Here is a 22735-nt window from a genome sequence, read left to right as displayed (position 1 = left end):
GAATTGATTTAGGATCACAGGTGGGTAAGTAATGGTGGTGTTATTTTGTTTGAATTTCTTAAAATTCCGTTGGTAGCAACTCAAGATATCTTATTGTTATAGACCTTGTAACTAAACCACTCAAAATGTTTTATACTTCCAACAATACGTTAATAAATATGGTCTAGATCCATTATTGCAGCATTATTTCAACTGCACCATATGGGAAATGACTGAATGCTCATTTATGGAAGCTGGCTGAATAAACTATGTGTAGTATATTAACACAATGGAGTACTATGAAACTGTAGAAAAGAATGAAGATTTTAAGTGTTCTCACCATAAATAAATAATAAGTATGTCAGATAATGCATATGTTAATTGACTTGATTTAATTATGTCACAATGTATACATATTTCCAAACATCATGTTGTATGCTATAAATATATAGTTTTTGTCAATTAAAAATCAAATACTAATATGAAAATGTTTTTAATGTAAAAAAGAATTAGTAAAAAAATGAGAAATCATCAGACAGACACAAGTTGGGGATCATTTTACAAAACAACTGGTCTATACTGTGAGGAGCTCTTCCATATAGAGTGACTAAAGAGATATGACCACTAAATGCAGTGGTGATCCTAGACAACTTCTGGACCATAAAGGATGCTATTAGTACAGTCGATAATTATTGAATATGCATGATATATTAAATTATATTTCCTTAGTGATTAACTGTCAGAATTTATGATAGTACTTTTGAGAGAATGTTCTTTTTCTTCAGATATACATGCTAAGGTATTTAGGAGTAAAGGGTTATATTCCTGGCCTCAGCAAAACCAATAATAATACTATTCATAACATTATAAAATATTTAATACATAAATGTAGTATATTATTTATAATACAAAATACACTGATTAAATATAGTATATTATTTATAATGCTGCAAAATATGGTATTTATTACTTTATTATATAATATAGAGAGTGAGTGACAAGGGGGAGCAAATGTAGCAAAATATAAATGATTAATAAATATAGATGAATTATATTTGAAAATTTATCATCTTACTCTTGCAATATTTATGTAAATTTGAAGTTGTTTTCAAAATAAAAATTAAAAGAAAATGTTTCAGTAATACATGTTTATCTGTAATTTAGTATTTAAAATGCTTTTTTCATAAATTTTTCCAGTGCTTTTTGAAGCACAACAGAACACTATGCCTGAGACTTAATATATTCTGCAATAATTGGCACATACTTCATGTCTGTGAAGAACTAGAAAAATAATTTTCACCCAATATCCACTAATTGGCTAAATTTTGTGGCTCATGAATACATTTTTGGAATATATCCTCAACTAAGGGTTATTCCTCAAGCCTATGAACATAACATGCATCAAAATTTAAAAAAATACACCTTTCTTCAAACTGGGGAACTTACTTTGATCACTAATTTTACTTTTATTACATTTTTTTTCAATTAGTGATGAGTGATTAGAGAAGCTTTTAGCTGATGTTGACCATATTATTTTTAAATTAAATTTACAGAATAAATTTCAGATAAATTTGAAAGATAACAGATTTCTAAGAAATTAATTTTATCTTCATTAACTGAGATGCTTTAAAGACCTATATTAATTAAATATGATTTCCTTACTATCTACAGAATCCTTTTCAAAATATTCTGAAGTGTACTTACAGTAAAATAAGTGTCTTTTTATCATGTTGATCAAGATTTTAAGATATACTTAGATGCTGATGATTAATGGGAAATACTGAAACTCCCTGTTTGAGAGAAATATTGCTACATAGAATTTGACAGCAAAATCACAAGAATAGATAATCATGTGTAAAGTATCTTAGATTTTACAAATATGCTTTCTTGGGCTTACAGTTCTAAGAATATGAAGTAGATGTACTTTTTCCTCTTCCTCCCATTAAATTCAACTAAAAATTCTAAACATTATAAGTAAAACAAACATACCAAGAATCTAAAAGAATGAAAGAAGGATGATCTTCTGGGAATCTCACAACCTCAGGAATGGCATAGTAGTGAGTTATCTTTGCTTTTCTTTTCGACTAACATACCCCAGAGTTGGAGCTGAAAAAGTTGGCAACCCAGAAACTCCAATGGGTATAGACAGAAAACATACTAGGTTGAATTATTCCTATAGAATCACTCATAACTGATTTAGATTATTTATATGATGGAATATTGAACTTTGCGGCTGAAAAGACTTAGATGAAATTTTGAACTTGAATTGGTGTTGTAATGAGTTGAGATTTTTAGAAACCTTGAAATAGGGTAAATGCATTTTACATGCTGCTGGACATGCATTTTTGTTGACCAGAGGGTAGACTATGGTAGACAGAATAATGACCCCACAAAGATGTCCATGTCCGAATGCCCAGAACCTGTTAATATGTCACCTTACATGGGAAAAGGGACTTTTCAGAGGTTATTGAAGTTTGAGATGAGAATGTTCTGGACTTTCTGGGTAGGCCCAATATAATCACAGTGGGTCCTTATAAGGGAATTAGAAGAAAACAATGAAATTAAAAATAAAATCAATAGACAAAATAAATGAAACAAAATGCAAGTTTTTAAGGAAGATAAAATTTACAAACATCTAACAAGCTAACAAAGAAAAAAATAGAGAAGGCATAAATTACCAATATCAGGAGTGATAGCAGATAACACTACAGACTGCAAACATCAAAAGGATTACAAAGGAATACTACAGATAAGTTTACAAACAGAAATTTGGCAAATTAAACAGAATAGACCTCTTTCTCAAAAAACACAAACTGTCATAACTAATAAGAAAACAGAATTGTTAGTCAAATAACTTACCACAAGGAGAATCTGAGGACTGTATGACTTTAATGAAGAATTCCACCTTGCATTTAAAGAACTAACAGCAAATCTTTCCAATCGATTTCCAAAAACAGAACAGTAGGAAACACTTTACAATTAATTTTATGAAACTAATATTGCTCTGACAATAAAACAAGACAAGCACAGTACCAAAATATCACTATAGACCAATATCCCTCAGTACCATAGTCACAAAAATTCTTAACAAAATATCAGTGAATAGAATTTAAAGTGTATTAAGAGAATTATACTCATAACCAAGTGGGATTTATTCCATAGGGTAAGGCTGGTTCAGTATTCAAAAATCAATAATGTAATTTAGGCTAACGAAGAAAAATCACATGATTATATCAATCAATGCAGAAAGAACATTTAACAAAAGTCAACACCCATTTATGATTTTTAAAAACTCTCAACCTACTAGGAATATAGAACATTCTCAACTTGTTAATGAGCACCTACCAAAACCCTAAAGCTAACATTATTCTAGATGCAAAAGACTATACACTTTTCTCTTAAGATTGGTATAAAGGCAAGTTTGTTTGTTATCAGCTTCTTGTTCAACAGAGTGATAAAAGTTCTAGCCAGTGCAACAAGGCATGAAATGGCAATAAAAAGCAGAAAGATATGAAATGAATAAATAAATAAAATGATTTACATTTGCAGATAACATGATTGTCTACATAGAAAATCACTTAAACTTACTAGAACCAATAAATGAGTTCAGCAATGTCACAGGATACAAGTTAAATATACAAATGTCAATTCCATTTCTATATTCTAGCCATGAATACTTGAACATTGAAATTAAAAATATAATACTATGTGTGAGTACCCCCAAAAGAAATACTTTAGTGAAAATGTAACACAACATGTACAGGACTTGATGCTTAAAATTACCCAATGCTGATGAAGGAAATAAAAGATCTAAATAAATGGAGAGACATGTCAATTATCTACAAATTAATACATATATTTAATGCAATGTCTATGAAAATACAGGAACATTGTTTTTATAAATATAGGCAGCATTATTCTAAAATATATATGGAAAGCAAAGCACTATAATAGTTAAAACCATTTTGAAAAGGAAGAATATTGTAAGAGGAATTAATGCTATTTCAAGACTATATTTCTATAGTAATCAAGATTGTGTGGTATAGATCACGTAGATCAATGGAACATAAGAATTCAGAAATACCAACACACATATGCCAAGCTCTTTAAACAATTTTTGTTTTATATTATTTTGTTTTATTAGATATTGAAAAATTATAGTTGTATATTCAACGGAGGAAAGATAGCCTTTTAAACAAATGGTACTGGAGCAATTGGTCGTCCATAAGTTTCATACCTTACAGAAAAATAAACTCAAAATTGAGCACAGCCTTAACTATAAAACAAAAACCTATCAAATATTTAATTAAAAATAATATTCTCTTTTTTCTGCTTTCTGTAGCTGGTATAAAAGATTCTGAAAAATCCTCCCAGAAGTTGAGGACAAGGTTTAAAAAAATGTAAGAAGAACACACAAGAAAGTGTTATAAGACCCACTACCCTGTTATAAAAAATTGTAGAGGACTTTGAAATGGGGGAAAATAATTTAGAAAATGTCTTTTAGAGGACTCTACATGGTTCTATCAGTCTTTCATTTACTTTGAGCTATTTTTCCGCATTGTAAAGTATAGAGAGCTGATAATAAGGCAAATAATGCATATCCATAGAAATGCAAATAGTACATTGAGGAATGTAATTGATTACTGCTCTGTGATTATTGACCAATTTTGTATCAATTAAGCAAATTCATTTCATCATTCTTGGTTTGTGTATGCTATGGTCTGAATGTTTGTGTCTCTTCCAAATTCACATATTGAAATTCTAACCCTCCAGGTGATGATATTAGAAGGTGGGGTCTTTGGGAGGTGATTAGATCAAGAAGGTAGAGCCCCCATAATGGCTATTACCATCCTTATAAAGTTGGCCCAGGGTGCTCATTAGCCCCTTCTACCATGTGAGGATGCAGAAAGAAGTTACCATTTTGAACCAGGAACAGTGCCCTCAACAGACTCCAAATATACCGGTACCTTGATTTAAAAATTCCCAGCCCCCAAATCTGTGAGAAATAAATATCTGTTGTTTCAAAGCTGTCCAGTTTATGGTATTTTGTTATGGCAGCTCAAAATGAATGGAAACAGCATACATATTTGTCTTTTATTTGGATTTTTCTTCGAGCTGGTTGTACCATCTTACTGATTCCCTCACTAACTAGAGTTAAATACAATCTTTGACACATATTCACTCCATGTTTGTATGAGAATCATGACTATACCCCTCTTTAAAATTTATGTTTTATCAATGCTAGGTGTTTTAATAAATTCATCCATAAAAATATTGGGAAATAGTCAAGTCCAAAATAAATGTCTAAAGACTATACTCAAGGTTTGGCCATGTCATAACAAATGTAACCAAACCAATTACAGGGAAACCATACCAGCTTAAGGATAGATATGAGTCACCATGGCAGAATATGTGTCCTGAATTCCAAGACATTGGCTAGAAGCCACTGATATCTTGAGATAGTTCCCAAGAAGAAATCAATTTTTCATGTTTCTATTATTAATGACAAGGAATGAAAGGGAACTTCTATATTTATACTGTGAAATATGCAAAGATATGGAATTCTCTGGTGGAAAAGCCTTAGCATGGAGCTTGGTCATCCAAACAAGTATTGTAGGACCTGCAGTGGCAAGTGAGCCTTGAAAAGGAAGTTCTATAGAATGAAACAGAAAGAACTAAAAGAATAAGTGTAGCTGTATTAGCTTCAATTGATATGTCAAAGTTCTGGGCCAGGACTTGATATGAAATGAAGCCACTATGTTAGAATCAAGGGGAAGGAATAAACAAGGGTTTTGTAGCAAAATAGGAGAGGCATTTATATGAGAATGGTAATCATCAATTTTAGTACTGCTGCAGTGCAGTCAGGTGTCCAGCTTCTGTAGCTAATTTTAGTTATAACCTACTGGCATCTTGGTTTTGTCAAGGGGAAAATACTTTGAGGGAGTACAATGCATTGAATCATGTGACTGTTACATGTCAGGATAGGCAGGTGGTCCTCAAGAAAAGAAAATGGTTTCTTTAAAAAGCAAGTGGCCTTTGTATCTATCACTGCTAGGGAAAAAGTTGATCATAGAATCATATCAGTCTTCTAGACAAATGTATGCCTAGGGTGAAGAAAGGTAGTCCTGTACTCAAGTTCAGATAGCTTCCCCTCCTTCTTTCGTCCTATTTCTAGTCAGACCAAGCAAACTGAAAATTGTTTCTTGAATGGTACATAGAGAGAGCACTGAGCAAATAAATGCCTAATTTCAGTTATCTTTTAAAGTATGATTTATTCATTGTAAAGAAAAATTGGATATATGGCTTATAATCTGAAGATAAGCTCCTGAATTTGTGTGCTTTTTTCAAGGCTCTGTGCCCCATCCCCGTCTGCTTTCTATGGTGGGTTTTTTTCTTTAATGTGCCTTTATAAAAGCACCATACATAACAACTTTTGCATTGATGTGACTTACAGAAGATAGCTTCATCTTTGCCTTAAAAGTCATTTCCCATTTCTATATAATTTATCCTCTAAAGGTGTTCTTTGTGAAGGTGCCCAAATATTTAATTGCATGTGACTTTTTTTCATTGTGAAAATAAGCCTTGTCCCCATATACTCTGAGAATCTAAAAGAAACTTGGGAGAAGTTCTTAAAATATTTCTATTATAGTTTTCTACTCCTCTTGTTAAGAAATCTTTTTAAATGCATAGGGAAATGTTAGTGTGGCAGGCTTATTTTCATAGTAGGAGGAGGACGAATGTGAAATGAGTCCCTTAATAGCATTGTCCAAGTCCTGATGAAAACAGAGAGGGCAATGTCATTCAGATAATTCATACAGAATAGATGTAATCTATCTAAATCCCTTCTTGGCAAAGAGAGAGGCTAAACACCCTTCAGAGAATTGGCAACTCAAGGTAGAAACTGGTTGGGGACGATCAGTATCTGAGTCTTACTTCTCTACATGTGAAGCCAGAGAACAAGTTTTGCTTTCATACCTGAAAATGAAACTTCACCTGATGAAGTAACTTAGGTAAAAGTGGTACATTTTTTTAAAAAAACTAATGTCATAGTATAGGAAGTCAAATAATTTTTACTAGAAGCAAACGTCAGTGGCCCATCTATTCCTCTTCCATTACAATAGAGTGTTTCTTCTTCTGCAAATAGCAATCCTGGCATGGGTACTCTTTACCTCATCCTTTTTCCCTTCTCAAGAGCATGATTCCATCAGCTCTCCATTTTCTCTCCTGCAACTTCAAATGCGTGTTCTCTATTGGATCTTTCCACCACCAATCAGACATGCTCTAGACTCTTTCATTATTGAAGAAAATGGGGTCATAAAGAAAATCAACCAAAATAATATGGCCAATTTATTAGATTTACATGTTATCTTATTGGGGTTTTATTTATTTTTCTCCTTACTCCAGTCAAGTTTCTGTACACATACTTAACTGCAATGACTTTTTTAAGGTCACAGTATCTGCACATGGTTAGTTCTTATAAACGTGGTTTAGTTCACCCTTCATTTGACTTGTCAGGAGCATAGATTAATTGGCCTCCTCCTCCTTCGTAAAAATATTATCTTCCCTTAACTTTTGTGACATCATATTCTGTTTTTGCCCTACCTCTCTAGCTACTTCATCTCGTCATGGGCTACTGTCTTCTTCAAGCAAGCTTGAAGTACTGGTTGTTCTCAGGTCTCAGTCTTAACTCTCTCTAACAATCGGGTCCCATATCTTTAAATCACTTCTATATTCTGATGGCTGTCAAACAAATTAATTTCTGAAGTCTAAGCCAATGTATCCAACTGACTACTTGACGTCTATATTTGAATGTCTCAAAGGTATCTAAACATACACAAAACTGTACTCCTTATTCTCACTCCTAGCCAATCAATCTGCTTCTTCTCTACTCTCCCCTATCTCTGTAAATCATACTAGTGTCTCCTCATTTTTGGAGGCCAAAATTCCAAAAGCCATTCTTGAAGCAACCTATTTTTCCCCTCTCCCCATTTAATTTATTCTTATGTTCTGTTGCTGCTACTTCCAAATTATGGCTCAAATTCAAAACATTCTCTCCACTCCCATCATATCTCTCTTGAACCAGTACAATAGCGTCTTATTTTCTCTCCCAAATCCAATTTTCTCCCCAAAGCTTGTCTTGTTCCTCTCAAATTCATTCCCCACAGAATAGCAATGATTTTATTAAATTGCAAATATGATCATGTCACTCTTCTGTTTAAATTCTCCAAGGTATACCCATTATCCTTAGAACAAAGAACATAATCCTCCAAATGGCTGACAATGCATGACCTGTCTCTTTCATACTTCTCTATTTCATCCTTCATTATGCTGCAGTTACACTGATCTAAGTTTCTTCCTACCCTATAGTTCCTTTGAGCATTCTGCTCTGTATCCCTGGTATACCCCGCACACCATTCTTTTCTTGCGTATCTCCCACTCATCCTTCAGGTTCAATCTTAAATGGTACTTTCTGAAGAAGGATTTTTTTTAGTCCTCATGCTAAATTAGTTTGCTCTGGTATACACTCTCATAAAACTTTGTATTTTGTTATCAGCACTCAATGCTTAGTGTTGTTTATAAATATCAACCCTAAAGAAAAAGTTCCTAAGTTCAGGAACCATGACTGTTGGTTCACTACTGTATCTACTTCACCTTGCACAGTTCCTGGTAGGTACTCAAATATATTTTCTAAATAAATGAACTCTTAGTTTTGAGTTTGGGTGGGTCCAGAAAAGAGAGATTAAATGTATTGTTCAGATCTAATAAAATATGTGTGAAAAAACTGATGTCTCTAACACTGAGAAAAAAACATCACTCAGGAATAATGGAATTAGATGGAATCCATTTATTTAAATTTAATTTTCTTTTTAGGCAAGATGTATTTTTTTCTGATCAGAAAAATAATATCTAAAGGTCTCAAATCCAGCTAGTCATAAAATAATGAATATTAAACTCTAGATCTGACTCAACAAGACATGACTGTACATAATCAGTAATTAGCATACTATTCATTAATGTAGAGTTTGTAATAAATTGAGATAGGGTAGGCTGAAATTGCCCAGATTATAAAAAATAAATTATTTCCGTAAATTAGATTTAAATTGAAATGTTTGAAGCACATAGAGCACCCACCCTGTTTACAAATAAACAATATGTACTAATTATACTATATAAAATGGCTGCCTTAATTGCATATCATCATGCTTATCGTTAAAAGTCTAAATGCATACAAGTTCAGAAAAGAAAATAAACAATGATCTATCCTTTAATAAAGAGAAATTTATTTCCAATGCTAAACTTATTTTCAATCGCATATGTTGTGTGTGCACATGCAAATATGTATACATGTGTATGTGCAAGAATCCAGTGTTCCTCAAACCTGCATGCATGTTGGAATAACCTGGGCAGCTTTTAAAATGTGCCAAAGGCCAGAACCCACTTGAGACCAAGTTAGTGTGAATTTCCATGGGTATCAGTCCCAGAGCTTTATACTCTTGAAGTTCTTAAGTTAATCCTAATGATACACTAAGCTAGACATTGCTTCTTTTTTTTTTTTTTTTTTTTTTTTTTTTTGAGACGGAGTTTTGCTCTTGTTACCCAGGCTGGAGTGCAATGGCGCGATCTCGGCTCACCGCAACCTCCGCCTCCTGGGTTCAGGCAATTCTCCTGCCTCAGCCTCCTGAGTAGCTCGGATTACAGGCATGTGCCACCATGCCCAGCTACTTTTTTGTATTTTTAGTAGAGACGGGGTTTCACCATATTGACCAGGATGGTCTCGATCTCTTGACCTCGTGATCCACCTGCCTCAGCCTCCCAAAGTGCTGAGATTACAGGCTTGAGCCACCGCGCCCGGCCGAGACATTGCTTCTTGTTGTTTTATTATTTGTTTTTTAAAAGTAGAATCACAGATTTATTCATTTAGATGCACTACATTGTATTTAACTGTATCTCCATTGTTTGTAAAATATTTTAATAATCATTTGAAAATTATGAGCCTATATTATATAATAACAGTACAAGATTTCCTTAGGTAAGATTCCTAAAAGTGAAATTGTTAGTGTTGAAGGCATAATTTTGATGAGAACCTTATCAGAAGAACCTTATCAAAAGGCATAATTTTCTAAATATTTTCAAATAATTTATTTTCAAAGTGTATCAATTTAACTCTTAAAAGGAATATACAAAAAATGTTCATTTAATTTTACTGGTACCAACATCGTGTATTGCCATTTTAAATAAAAGAGGCTAAATTTTAATTAAATACTAATATATATATTTGTGTGTAGAGTGTGATGTTTTGATATAGGTATACATTATGGAATGGTTAAATTAAACCAGTTAACATATCCATCACCTCACATACTTTTTTTTTTTGTGGTAAGAACATTTAAAATCTATTTTAGCAATTTTGAAATATGCAACAAATAATGATTAATTATAGTTACAAGTCTGGGCAATAGATCACTAAAACTTATTCCTCCTGTCTAACTAAAATATTGTACCCTTTGACCAACATTTCCCCATTTCTCACCCTCCCTCCCAAACCCCCAACCCCTACACACCCTTTGGTAACCATCATTGTACTCTCTACTCCTATGAGTTGGGCTGCTTTACATTTCACATGTGAATGACATCATGCAGTATTTGTCTTTCTGTGCCTGGCTTATTTCACTTGGCATAACGTCCTCCAGGTTCATACCTCTTGTTACAACTAATGGGATTTTCTTCTTTTTATAAAGACTAAGTAGTATTCCATTGTCTATATATGTTACATTTTCTTTATCCATGCATCCACTGATGAAGACTTGGGTTGATTCCTATTTTGGCTAATGTGAATAATGCTGCAAGAAACACAGGAGTGCAAATATATCTTTGACACACTGATTTAATATCCTTTTAATATATATCCAGAAGTGGGATTACTGGATTGTATGATAATTTTATTTTTAGGTTTTTTTTTTTTTTTAAGAACCTCCATATTGTTTTCCTTAGTGTTTGTACTAATTTATATTCCCTCCAGCAGTGTGCAAGTGTTCTCTTTTCTCTGTATCCTTGCCAACACCTGTTATCTTCCATCTTTTTGATAACAGCCATCCTAACAAGAGAGAGGTGATATATTACATTGTAGTTTTAATTAGCATTTCCCTGATGGTTACTGATTTTGAGCATCTTTGCATGTACCAGTTGGCAATTTGTACATCTTCCTTCACAAATATTTAGTTGGGTACTTTGCTTATTTTTTTAAATCACATTATTTGTTTCCTTGTTACTGATTTATCTGAGTTACTTATATATTTTGTATATTAATTTCTTATTAGCTGTATGGCTTGAAAATGTATTCAATCATTTTGTACTTTGTGTCTTTGTCATTTCCTTTGCTGTTCAGAAGCTTTTTAGTTTGAGGTAATCCCATTTGTGTATGTTTGCTTTTGTTGTCTGTGCTACTGGAGGTAGATACAGGAAATACTTACTCAGACCAATGTTACAGAGCATTTCTCCTATATTTTCTTCAAGTAGTTTTATAGTTTCAGGTCTTATGTTTAAGTATTTAATCCATTTTGAGTTAATATTTGTATATGGTGTGAGATAAATGTCCAATTGTATTCTCCTGTATGTGGATATCAAATTTTCTCAGTAACATTTTTTTTAATGTTTTCATTGTGGGTACATTTTAAGCTTCCTATTTAATTTTTAAAATTTTGAGTTTTAAGACTTTCATCATTTTGTATTTTAAAATATTTAATTGACAAAGACTGTATATATTCAAGGTGTACAACATGATGATTTGATATACATAGATATTGTATAACAATTTTCACAATCAAATTAATTAACAGTGCACAGCATGGGAGGTGATGAATGTGTTCACTAATTTTTTGTTATATTAAATGCTTTTCCTTTGTGCCCATATGTGTAGCAAGATGTATCATCCCTAGAGAAAATAACATAAAATATGTAACAATAACTACTATAATTTAATATAACATGATATAACACAGCATGGCATGACATAACAATTATAAATACCACATGTTTTTTATATCACAGCACAAGACTACCACATTACCAGTACCCCAGAAGCTATATGCCTTTTCTCAGTTTCATCAACTTACCTTCTCCACCCAGAGATAACTATAATTCTGAGTTTTGTGACAATGCCATACTTGATTTTCTTTATAGTTTTATTTGTAAATACCTAATTTAGTTTTGTTTAGTTTAGAAATTTATGTAAAATGAATCATACTAGAGTTATATTTTTTCATGTCTTTTTTTTTTTTACCTGCTCGATTTTATGTTTGTGAGATTTATCCAGGGTGTTGCATGTACTGTAGGCCATTTATTTTCATTGCTGCATAGGATCCAGTTGTATAAATAAACCACAATTGACTTATTTATTTTCATGAAGATGGCAGAATTATAGATACGTTTATGAGCATGAACAATGCTATGGACATTCTTGCAGATATATTTGGGTACATATGTACACACATTTCAATCTGGTTTCACCTAAGATTGGAATGGCTAGGGTGTACAGTGGGTACATCTATGACTTTATTAAATAATGCCAAACTGACATCTAAGATAGTTGAACAATTTATACTCATATCAGTACTGTATGTGTGTTCCTATTTCCATACATTTTCACCAAATTTTACCAATTGTCAGACTGTCAAATTTTTTCCAATCTGGTTTATTGAGAGTTTTTAGCATAAAGGGCTGTTGAATTTTGTTGAAGGCCTTCTCTGTATCTATTGAGTTAATTGTGGTTTTTGTCTTTGGTTCTGTTTATGTGGTGGATTATGTTTATAGATTTGCATATGTTGAACCAGCCTTGCATCCCGGAATAAAGCCAACTTGATTGTGATGGATAAGCTTTTTAATGTGCTGTTGGATTCAGTTTGCCAGTATTTCACTGAAGATTCTCGCATCGATGTTCATCATGGATATTGGCCTGAAATTTTCTTTTTTAGTTGTGTTTCTGCCAGGTTTTGTTATCAGGATGATATTGGTCTCATAAAATGAGTTAGGGAGAATTCCCTCTTTTTGCTGTCCATGTGTTCTCATTGTTCAACACCCACTTACGAGTGAGAGCATGCAGTTTGGTTTTCTGTTCTTGTGTCAGTTTGCTAAGAATGATGGTTTCCAGTTTCATCCATGTCCTTTCAAAGGACATGAATTCATCCTTTTAATGGCTGCATAGTTTTCCATGGTGTATATGTGCCACATTTTATTTATCCAGTCTCATCATTGGGCATTTGGTTTTGGAATATTAGCTTCTTACCAGATGTATAGTTTGTAAACATATTTTCCCATTACACATGTTGTTACTTTCCATTCCATAAGTTATTGATTGTTCCCTTTGCTGTGCAGAAGCTTTTTAGTTTGATGTAATCTTATTTGTCTACTTTTGCTTTTGTAGCCTGTACTTTTGGAGTAATATAAAAATATCTTTGCCCAGGCCAGTGTCACAGAGCTTTTCACTTATGTTTTCTTGTGCTAGTTTTACAGTTTCATATCTTACATTTAAGTCATTAATGAAATTTGAGTTTATTTTTGTATATGGTGTGAGATGAGGATCTAATTTTATTATTCTGCATATGGATATCTAATTTTCCCATACTTTTTATTAAATAGACTGTCCTTTCCACATTGTTTGTCACTGGCATCTTTATTGAAAATCAATTGACAGTAATGTGTAGATTTATTCCTGGGCTCTTTATTCTGTTTTATAGGTCTACGTGTCTGCTTTGAGGCCAGTGCCATGCTGTTTCAATTACCATGTCCTTGCGGATTTTAAAATCAGGTAATGTGATGCCTCCAGCTTTGTTCTTTTAACTCAAGATTGCTTTGGCTTTTCTGGGTTTTTCGTGGTTTCACATAAACTTAAAATTTTTTTTTTCTATTTCCTTGAAACGTGTGATTGGAATTTTGATAAAGATTGCATTGAATCTGTAGATTGCTTTGGTAGTATAAACATTTCAACAATATTGATTCTTCTAATTTGTGAACATAGAATATTTTTCCATTTATTTGTGTCTTCTTGCATTTATTTCATCAATATTTTATAGTTTCTAATGTACAGATCTTTCATTTCCTTGGTTAATTTATTCCTGAGTATTGTATTTTATTTGTAGCTATTATAAATGAGATTATTTTCTTGATTTCTTTGTTCGATAGTTCATTGTTAGTGTATACAAAGGCTACTGAGTTTTGTATGTTGATTTTGTACCTTGCATCTTTACTGAACTTCTTTATTAGTTCTAAGTGTTCTTTTTTGTTGGAGTCTAGTGTTTTCTAAGAAACAGAGACAATATAACTTCTTTTTTTCTGATGCCTTTTATTTCTTTCTCTTGCCTAACTTCTCTGGCTAGGACATCCAGTACTACACTGAATAAAAATTGCAAGAGTGGACATCTTTGTCTTGTTCCTTACCTTAGGAGAAAGGTTTTCAATGTCTCATTGTTGTATAAGATGTTAGCTGTTGGCTTGTTGTATATGGCCTTTATTTTGCTGAGATGCTTTCCTTTTATGCCTAACTTTTTGAGTTTGTAGTATGTTACATTTTGTTAAATACTTTTCCTGCATCTATTGACATAATTATATGGTTTTTGCCTTTCATTCTGTTAATGCGGTGTATCGTATTAATTAATTTGCATATGTTGAGCCATCCTTGAATCCGAGGTATAAATCCCACTTGATGATGGTGAATGATTATTTTAATAAGTTTTTGAATTTAGTTTGCTAATATTTTTGTGGATTTTTGCATATATGTTCATCAGATATATTGGCCTGTACAGCTAGTGCTCAACTTACAACAATTGGTTCCAGCAGACCAGTCGTAACATGATTTGGTCGTAAGTTGAGTAGGCTATATGTACAGTACAGTACTGTGAAATGATGTTATAAAAATCTTTAAGTCATATTTTATCATAATTTTCTTTCATTATTGTTATATATCATAATTTTCTTTTTATTTATTTATTTATTTATTTATTTTTAAATTTTTTTTATTGCATTTTAGGTTTTGGGGTACATGTGATGAACATGCAAGATTGTTGCATAGGTACACACATGGCAGTGTGGTTTGCTGCCTTCCGTATGCCATTTGTATCATCTCTACACCATTTTGTTTCTTATTTTTACATTTGTCAGGTTTAAGTAAAACACTGCATTACCAGTACAACTGGTTTAATATTTGCAAAACATACAAAATTAGAAAATACAGTTGCATACAAAAATACAAAATACAGGTGTAAAAAATACCATAGGAAACATTTTCCCAATTGCAAAACATATCAAAATATATAAACATGTACGAAACATTTTATTGGCCTCTGGTGCTTGGCTGCGGATCATTGATGTCGTCATCTGAGGCAGCAATTTCTCCATTTCGTGAATGGGCCCGCTTCGTTGCTTTGTTATAACTGTTGATCGCATGGGTACAGAACCTTTCACAGCTTCACGAATTCTTTCTTTATCTTTCAAAATCGTCGACACAATCGAGTGTGATAACTTCATATCATGTGCAATCACATTCACTTTCTTTCCTCCTTCGTACTGTTTAATTACCTTCATTTTCGTGTCAAGATCGATGGCCTTTCTTTCCTTGTTGGCAGGCTGAGGTGTAGACAAAGACAATTTCTTCTTGGTAGACATCTTGGGAGGGGTTTGATGAAAAATATCCAAGACACAAAACACAAATTGCTGTACCGAGTCTGGGATAACAGTTGAAATGGTGCACACGGAGATGGTAGTGCTGCCGGAAGCTGGTCCGCACTGTCATACGTCCAGCTGGGCAACGTTTGCGCTGCCAGATGTGGAGCAGTCGTGGCTAGCGATTGTGGTCGTAAAGTCGAATGGTCGTAAGTTGCATAGGTCGTAAGTCGATCAATACCTGTAATTTCCTTTTCTTGTAGTATCTGGCTTTGTTCTCCAGGTAATGCTGGCCTTGTAAAAAGTGTTTGGAAGTTTTACCTCCTTTTCTCTTGAAGAATTTAAGAAGCACTGGTATTAGCTTTCTTTAAATGTTTGGTAAAGTTTAGCAGTGCACCCATCATGTCTTCGGCTTTTCTTTGATGTGAGACCTTTTATTACTGTTTCTAACTGCCTACTTGCTATTATTCCTTTGTTCATATTTTCTACTTTTTTATGATTCAGTATTCTATGGTCATAAAAGGTACTTGATATGATCTCAATCTTCTTAAATTTGTTAAGACTTGTTTTTTAGCTTAACATATGAATTATCCTGAAAAATGTTCTACGTACACTTGATGAAGATATGCATTCTTCTGCTCTTGGATGGGATGTTCTGTGTGCACTTGATAAAAATATGTGTTCTTTTGCTCTTGGATGGGATGTTAGGGTCATCTGTCCCTAAAGTATAATTCAAGTCCATTGTTACTGTGTTGATTTTACTTCCCTAGAATCTGTCCATTGCTCAAAGTAGGGTGTTGAAGTTGCCTACTATTATGGTATTACAGTCTGTATCTCTTCAGATCTATTAATATTTGTTTTATTTATTGTTTTATATATTTAGTTGCCCCAGTGTTTGGTGCATATACATTTACAATTGTTATATATTCTTGATAAATTGATCTCTTGATCATTATATAATGACATTCTTTGTCTTGGTTTATGGTTTTCTACCTAAGGTGTGTTCTATCACATGTTAAGTAGAGCTATCTTTGCTTCCTTTTTGTTTCCATTTGTGTGAAATATCTTTTTCTATATCTTTACTTTCACTCTCTGTGTGTTCCTGCTAGTAAAATTAGTCTCCTTTAGATACATATAGTGGGTCTTGTTTTTATCTATTGAATCACTCTGTATTTTTTTATTGAACTATTTGATCTATTTACATTCAAGGTAATTTTTGATAGGTAAGAACTTACTATTGCCATTTTCTTAATTATTTCTGGTTGTTTAGTAGAGCTGGGGTTTCTTTCTTCTTCTCTTGCTGTCTTTCTGTGGGAATAGATGATTTTATAGAGTAGTATGCTTTTATTTCTCACTTTTTATCTTTTGTATATGTGCTATAGTTTTTGCTTTGTATTTGCCATGAAATTTATATAAAAAGTTTTATATTATAACAGGATATTTTAAGGTGATAACAAGCTAATTTTGATCTCATAAAATAAGTCTACACTTTTACTACACCTCCCCCACATTTTCTGTTTTTGATATAACAATTTATATCTTTTATATTGTGTATTCTTTAACAAATTAATGTAGCCATTACTATTTTTAATAGTTTTGTCTTTTAACCTTCATACTAAAAATATACATGATTTACATACCACCATTACAGTATTAGAGTATTCTGTATTTGACTGTGTTCTTACTTTTGACAGTGAGTTTTATAATTTCATGTTTTCATGTTGCTAATTATTGTCCTTTTCTTTTAGCTTGAAGAATTCCCTTTGGCATCTCTTATAGGTCAAGTCTTGTGATGAACTTTCTCAGCCTTTGATTGTCTGGGAAAGTCTTAACTCTCCTACATTTATGAAGAACAGCTTAGCCAAATTGTCATCTTGGTTGGCAATTCTTTTCCTTCAGCATGTTGAATATGTCATTCCACTCTCTCATGGTCTGTAAGGTTTCTGATATGTAATTAGCTGCCAGCCTTATTTAAAGTCCCTTATTTATGATTTACTTCTTTTCTCTTGCCTTTTTAAAGGATTCTCTTTTTGTCTTTGATTTTTGATCACTTGATTATAAAATGTTTTGGTGTGCTTTTATTTGGATTAGATCTGATTGGAGACCTTTGCTGTTTCTTTACCTGGAAATGTGTATCTTTTCTCAGATTTTGAAAGTTTTCTGTAATTGTTTTAAAAAATAAGTTCTCTACTCTTTTATCTTCCTCTTCTCCTTTTTGAACTATTTTAACTTAAACATTTGCTCTTTTCATGCTGTTCCATAAATCCCACAAGCTTTCTTCATTCCTTTTCAGTCTTTTGTTTCTTGTTTCTCTTCTGACTGTATATTTTCAAATAAACATCTGTTTTAAAGAGGTTCAACTGTAGCCACTTCTTGGGAGAGGATAGTGCATCTGTGTCTCCCTTTTTTGTGTTCCCAGCAAGTATGGCTATTGGTTACCTAAGTAGCAAGAGATGCAGGTGTTCTCTGCAGTGCAGGCCTTTGGGGATTATGGTGGCTTTCACCAAGTAACTGATGTCAATAGCCTCCATCTTTGTTTTTGCCCCTAGCTGTCTCCTAGCATCTTGGGTATGCTTTTTTTTTTTTTTTTTTTTTTTTTTGACACAGTCTCACTCTGTTGTCAAGGCTGGAGTGCAGTCCATCTTGGCTCACTGTAACCTCCGGCTCCTAAATTCAAGCAATTCTTGTGCCTCAGCCTCCTGAGTAGCTGGGAATACAGGTGCTCCCCGCCATGCTCAACTAATTTTTGTATTTTTAGTAAAGATGGGGTTTCATCATGTTGGCCAGGCTGATCTTGAACTACTAGCCTCAAGTGGTTTGCCCACCTTGGCCTCCCAAAGTGCTAGGATTACAAGCCTGAGCCACAGCGCCCAAATGTGTATGCCAATTTCATTATCAATCCTTTGTATGTGGTGGACATTCTCCCTGTTTTTTGTTTCACAGTGTTGCTGCAGAGTCTTCCATGAGCCCTTGAGCTCTCTCTGGGCTATTTTTTGTTTGTGGATCTTGTAAGCATGTGTGTATGTGTATATGAGAGAGGGAGAGAGAGAGAGAGAGTACTTATACATACATATGTTTTGTGAGGTGATGAAGACTGGTATCTCCTTACCTTATTAGTGGTATCACCCTATCATAAAAGTTTTAATATTTTCTGGATACTGGTCCATTTTCAATTATTTATATTTTCTTTGTGAGTAAATTTTAATCAATTATCAATTTTATCTGTTTTTATGTCTTTAAAATCTCTACTGTATCTGTAACTGTGCCATTTTTTAATTCTTAGCATTTTTTTTCCTGGACTAGTTAAGCCTAAGGTTTTAAAATTTCTATTAGTCTTTTAAAGTTCTACCTTGGGTTTCATTAATCTTCACTATTGAATCCTACTGTTCTATTTTGTCAGTTTTTATTCTTATATTTTTTATTTCATTTCTTCTTTTTTATTTGGTTTATTTTGCTATCATTTAAATACATTATTTCAAGCGTGTTTCTATTTTCAGATTTTCTTTATTTCAACACAGCAAACAAGACATTTAGGCCTATAAATATTTCTGATACTCATCTTAGTGTACTCTGTATTAATATTCCATTTTAATCACTGACCACTTCTAAATATTTAATATTTTCTATCATGATTTTTTCCTTATTCCAAATGTTTAGAAGTGATTTTATAAATGTCCCATTTTGAAAAATCATATTTGTATTTTTAATTTCTGATTTTTAAAATTTATTTTTATTGTATGTATTTAAGTTGTATGACATGATATTTTGATATACATATACAATGTTTGAATGTGTGAACAGTTGTGGAAAAATGTAGGAAAACACTAGAAATGAGATTAAAAGAGAAAAAAATGAACAGAGTTAAAGAATTAAGAAAGGAAAATGAAGATATTGAATCAATATCCTCAGACTCCTGAAGTCACAGGTTGCTTGAAATCATCTTCAAGGTGCATTATTTTCTCAAAAGTTATAATTTTCTAGGTGATATGGTCTGGCTCTTAGGCCCCATTCAAATCTCATCTTGAATTGTAATCCAAATTGTAATCCCCATGTGTTGGGGGAGGGACCTTGTGGGAGGTGATTAGATCATGGGGGTTGTTCTCCCATGCTGTTCTTGTGATAGTGAGTGAGTTCTCATGAGATCTGATGGTTTTATAAGCATCTAGCATTTTCCCCTTTTGGCACTCTTTTCTCTCTCCTATTGCTGTGTAAAGAAGGATGTGTTCGCTTCCCTTTTCACCATGATTGTAAGTTTCCTTAGGTCTCCCAGCCCTGTGGAATGGTCAATTAAACCTCCTTACTTTATAAATTACCCAGTCTCAGGCAGTTCTTTATAGTAGCATGAGAACAGACTAATACACTAGTTATTCATAACACAAACTTTAGGTGCAGTTTCTGATAATGTTAAAGTTTGCATAATTTGCCTGTTTCTAGAAAATTATATATCTCTAGGGCCATGAAAAAGCCCTGTAAGTGAAAAAAAAAAGTAAAAGAAAAAAAGCTTTGTAAATCAAATGAATTTTTCTAATGTATTTCAGAGGTAGCATTATAAATCAATGACTTTTGGCTGCAGAATAAAACTATATAAATTTAGAAAAATATTTAAAAGTTTGCAATATTTGTTATGTTTATTTACCTTGGCATTTACATCTTTTGTCTTATTTCCAAAAAATCTTCATTTATGATAACTGTTGTTGATAGGAATCTATGGAAATGAATAATAGAAAAAGAGATTAATAGAGGTATATTATAAAGCTTATTGAATTATGGAATAAAATAGCCATTAAAATGCTTTAAAGTAAAATTTAATACTGTGTAATTCACTACTAACAACTTTAAAAAATATAAACAAGCATAAAGATACAAAATCTGGATGGAATAATAACATATCTAATATTATTTAGATATTTATCTCTCTCTTTCTATAGATAGATAGATATTGATTACACTGTTAATTTAGAATTTGTTGTAGATGCACATGGAGTTGTGGGAAATAATACTCAGAGACCTTATGTAATCTTTACCCTGTTTAGGTATATTTTTAATTTTCAAGTCGGTTGTATAAACTACTCATTAGTCGAAGTATACTGGGCAAAATCTACCATTGGATTGACATTTTTTATGTTCTTGGTAGAAAAATAAAATGCCAAAATATACTAAATACTAACAACTAATACACAAATAGAATATGTATTCTTCAATCGTTGTGTAGAGAGTTTTAAAGATATCACTTAGCTAGAGCTGGTATATAATTTTGGAGTTCTGGTGTTAGGTGTATATAAATTTAGGATTGAAAATTTTTCATTGATTGGCTCCTCCTTTTTTTCTACTTAATCTCCTCTTTATTCCTGATCACATTCATTGCTCTGATCCCAGGAATACAAAGTTGAATTAACATTTTGAAATAAATCAATATAACCACCACATTGCCAAGTACAGCAGAAAACCCATATAATCACACAGAGCATGCAGAAAAAATTTCAATAAAATTCAATGGGCATTCGTGATTTAAAAGAAACAAAATAAAGACTCTCTGCAAACTAGGAATAGAAAGAAATGTCTCCAACTTGGTAAAGATCATCTATGGAAAGCCCACAGCTAACATAATACTTAATGGTAAAAGATTGAATGGCTTTCCCCCTAGGATAGAGAGTAAGGTATGGATATCTACTTTCACCATTTCTATTTAATGTTGTACTAGAGATCTCAGCCTCAATGATGAGATAATAAAAAGAAATGTAAAGACCTAATGATTGGAAATGCAGGAAAACTATCACTATTTATATATGACATGATTTTATATATATATAAAACATTATTGAATATTTTAAAAAATTGGAACCAATATGTTAATTTAATAAAGTAGCAGGATATAAGCTCATTATATGCAAAAGGCCATTGTGTTTTTATATGTTATAAACAAATATTTGGAAAGTTATATTTAAAAATGCCACAAGATCATAAACAACATACCTAAGAATATACTTAATGAAAGAAATGCATTTCTCTCAATTGCTGAGAGAAATGAAAAGGCACCTAAATAAGTGGAGCAAAATAGAATGTTCATGTATTTGAAGAATAAATATGGTAGAAATGTCAATTTCTCTAAATTTATCTAGTAAAACATTCTCAACTAAAATTTGACTTCTAGATATCTGCATATAAACACACACACACAATGAAAAATTATATGCACAGAATGACTTGTGAAAAACATCCATATAAACATTTTCATGACAGTGAAAATGTGAAAGAACCTATGTGTCTGTTTACAGAAGACTGGATATACAAATTAAGCATATTCTTATAGAGTTATGCAGACTTAGCAATATAAAAGGATGACCTGAATCGATCTAAAATCAAATAAACAAAAATTTAGGTTGAGTAAAAGAGGCCAGACACAAACTAGCGTGCACTCCATTGAAGTCTAAAAACAGAAAAAACTAAGTTATATTGATCGAAATCAAAAGTGGTTGCCTTTGGGATAATAGCCTCTAAAAGGACAGAAGGGAACTTTCTGAGATAATATAGATGTTCTATTTTTGGTTTTGCATGGGTACATGCAATTATCAAAACTCATCAAACTTAAGATAACTGCTTTTTAAAATAAATCATATATCAATAAATTAATGTTACCTAGACTATTATTACTCACCAATTTATTGGCCTCATGAATTTTGAGAAAAAATATTCTGGAACATTTAAAAACTCATTAGCACTATATATGCAATTCATATAGTGAGCAAGTAAAGCCTTTCAAAAAATGACTAATCTTTTGGACACTAGACATTGGCAGAGAAAAGTTCAGAAAGGAAGCTACCCACTGGTGAACATTGTATGACAATTGCTTCCCTCCCAAGGGTTGCTTCAGCTGCCTTAAGGCTGTGTGGTTAGAATTCAAAATATTTGACAGGAATGCCCTTGACATAGTTACAAGGATCTCCATCACTGCTTCAGCAAGAGTAATGTTTTAATGTCTTTTTTCTTTTTCCTTAAACTATGCTGTTAGCTTTAAGCCTCAGGCCAGAAGTACAGTAAAGTGGATAACTAATTGAAATATTTAAAACAACCAGACAGCAGTATTCATGAACCAGCACAATGA

At 32.5% G+C, this 22735-nt stretch overlaps 1 long non-coding RNA gene across 3 annotated transcripts in view; it reads left to right on the top strand.

Moving 5' to 3' along the window:
- Positions 1–22735, top strand: part of LOC141582777 (uncharacterized) — a 1185669-nt gene that overhangs the window by 529647 nt on the left and 633287 nt on the right. For all 3 annotated transcript variants that reach the window (XR_012515645.1, XR_012515646.1, XR_012515644.1), the window contains one exon: positions 13713–13783. This is a non-coding gene — a long non-coding RNA (uncharacterized LOC141582777). The remainder of the gene's footprint in view (positions 1–13712; positions 13784–22735) is intronic.

The sequence above is a fragment of the Saimiri boliviensis genome, chromosome X, assembly GCF_048565385.1.
Source record: "Saimiri boliviensis isolate mSaiBol1 chromosome X, mSaiBol1.pri, whole genome shotgun sequence".
In the NCBI taxonomy this organism is placed as follows: Eukaryota; Metazoa; Chordata; class Mammalia; order Primates; family Cebidae; genus Saimiri; species Saimiri boliviensis.
Note: the sequence above shows the minus strand (reverse complement) of the source record. Positions and strands in the feature narration are given on the sequence as shown.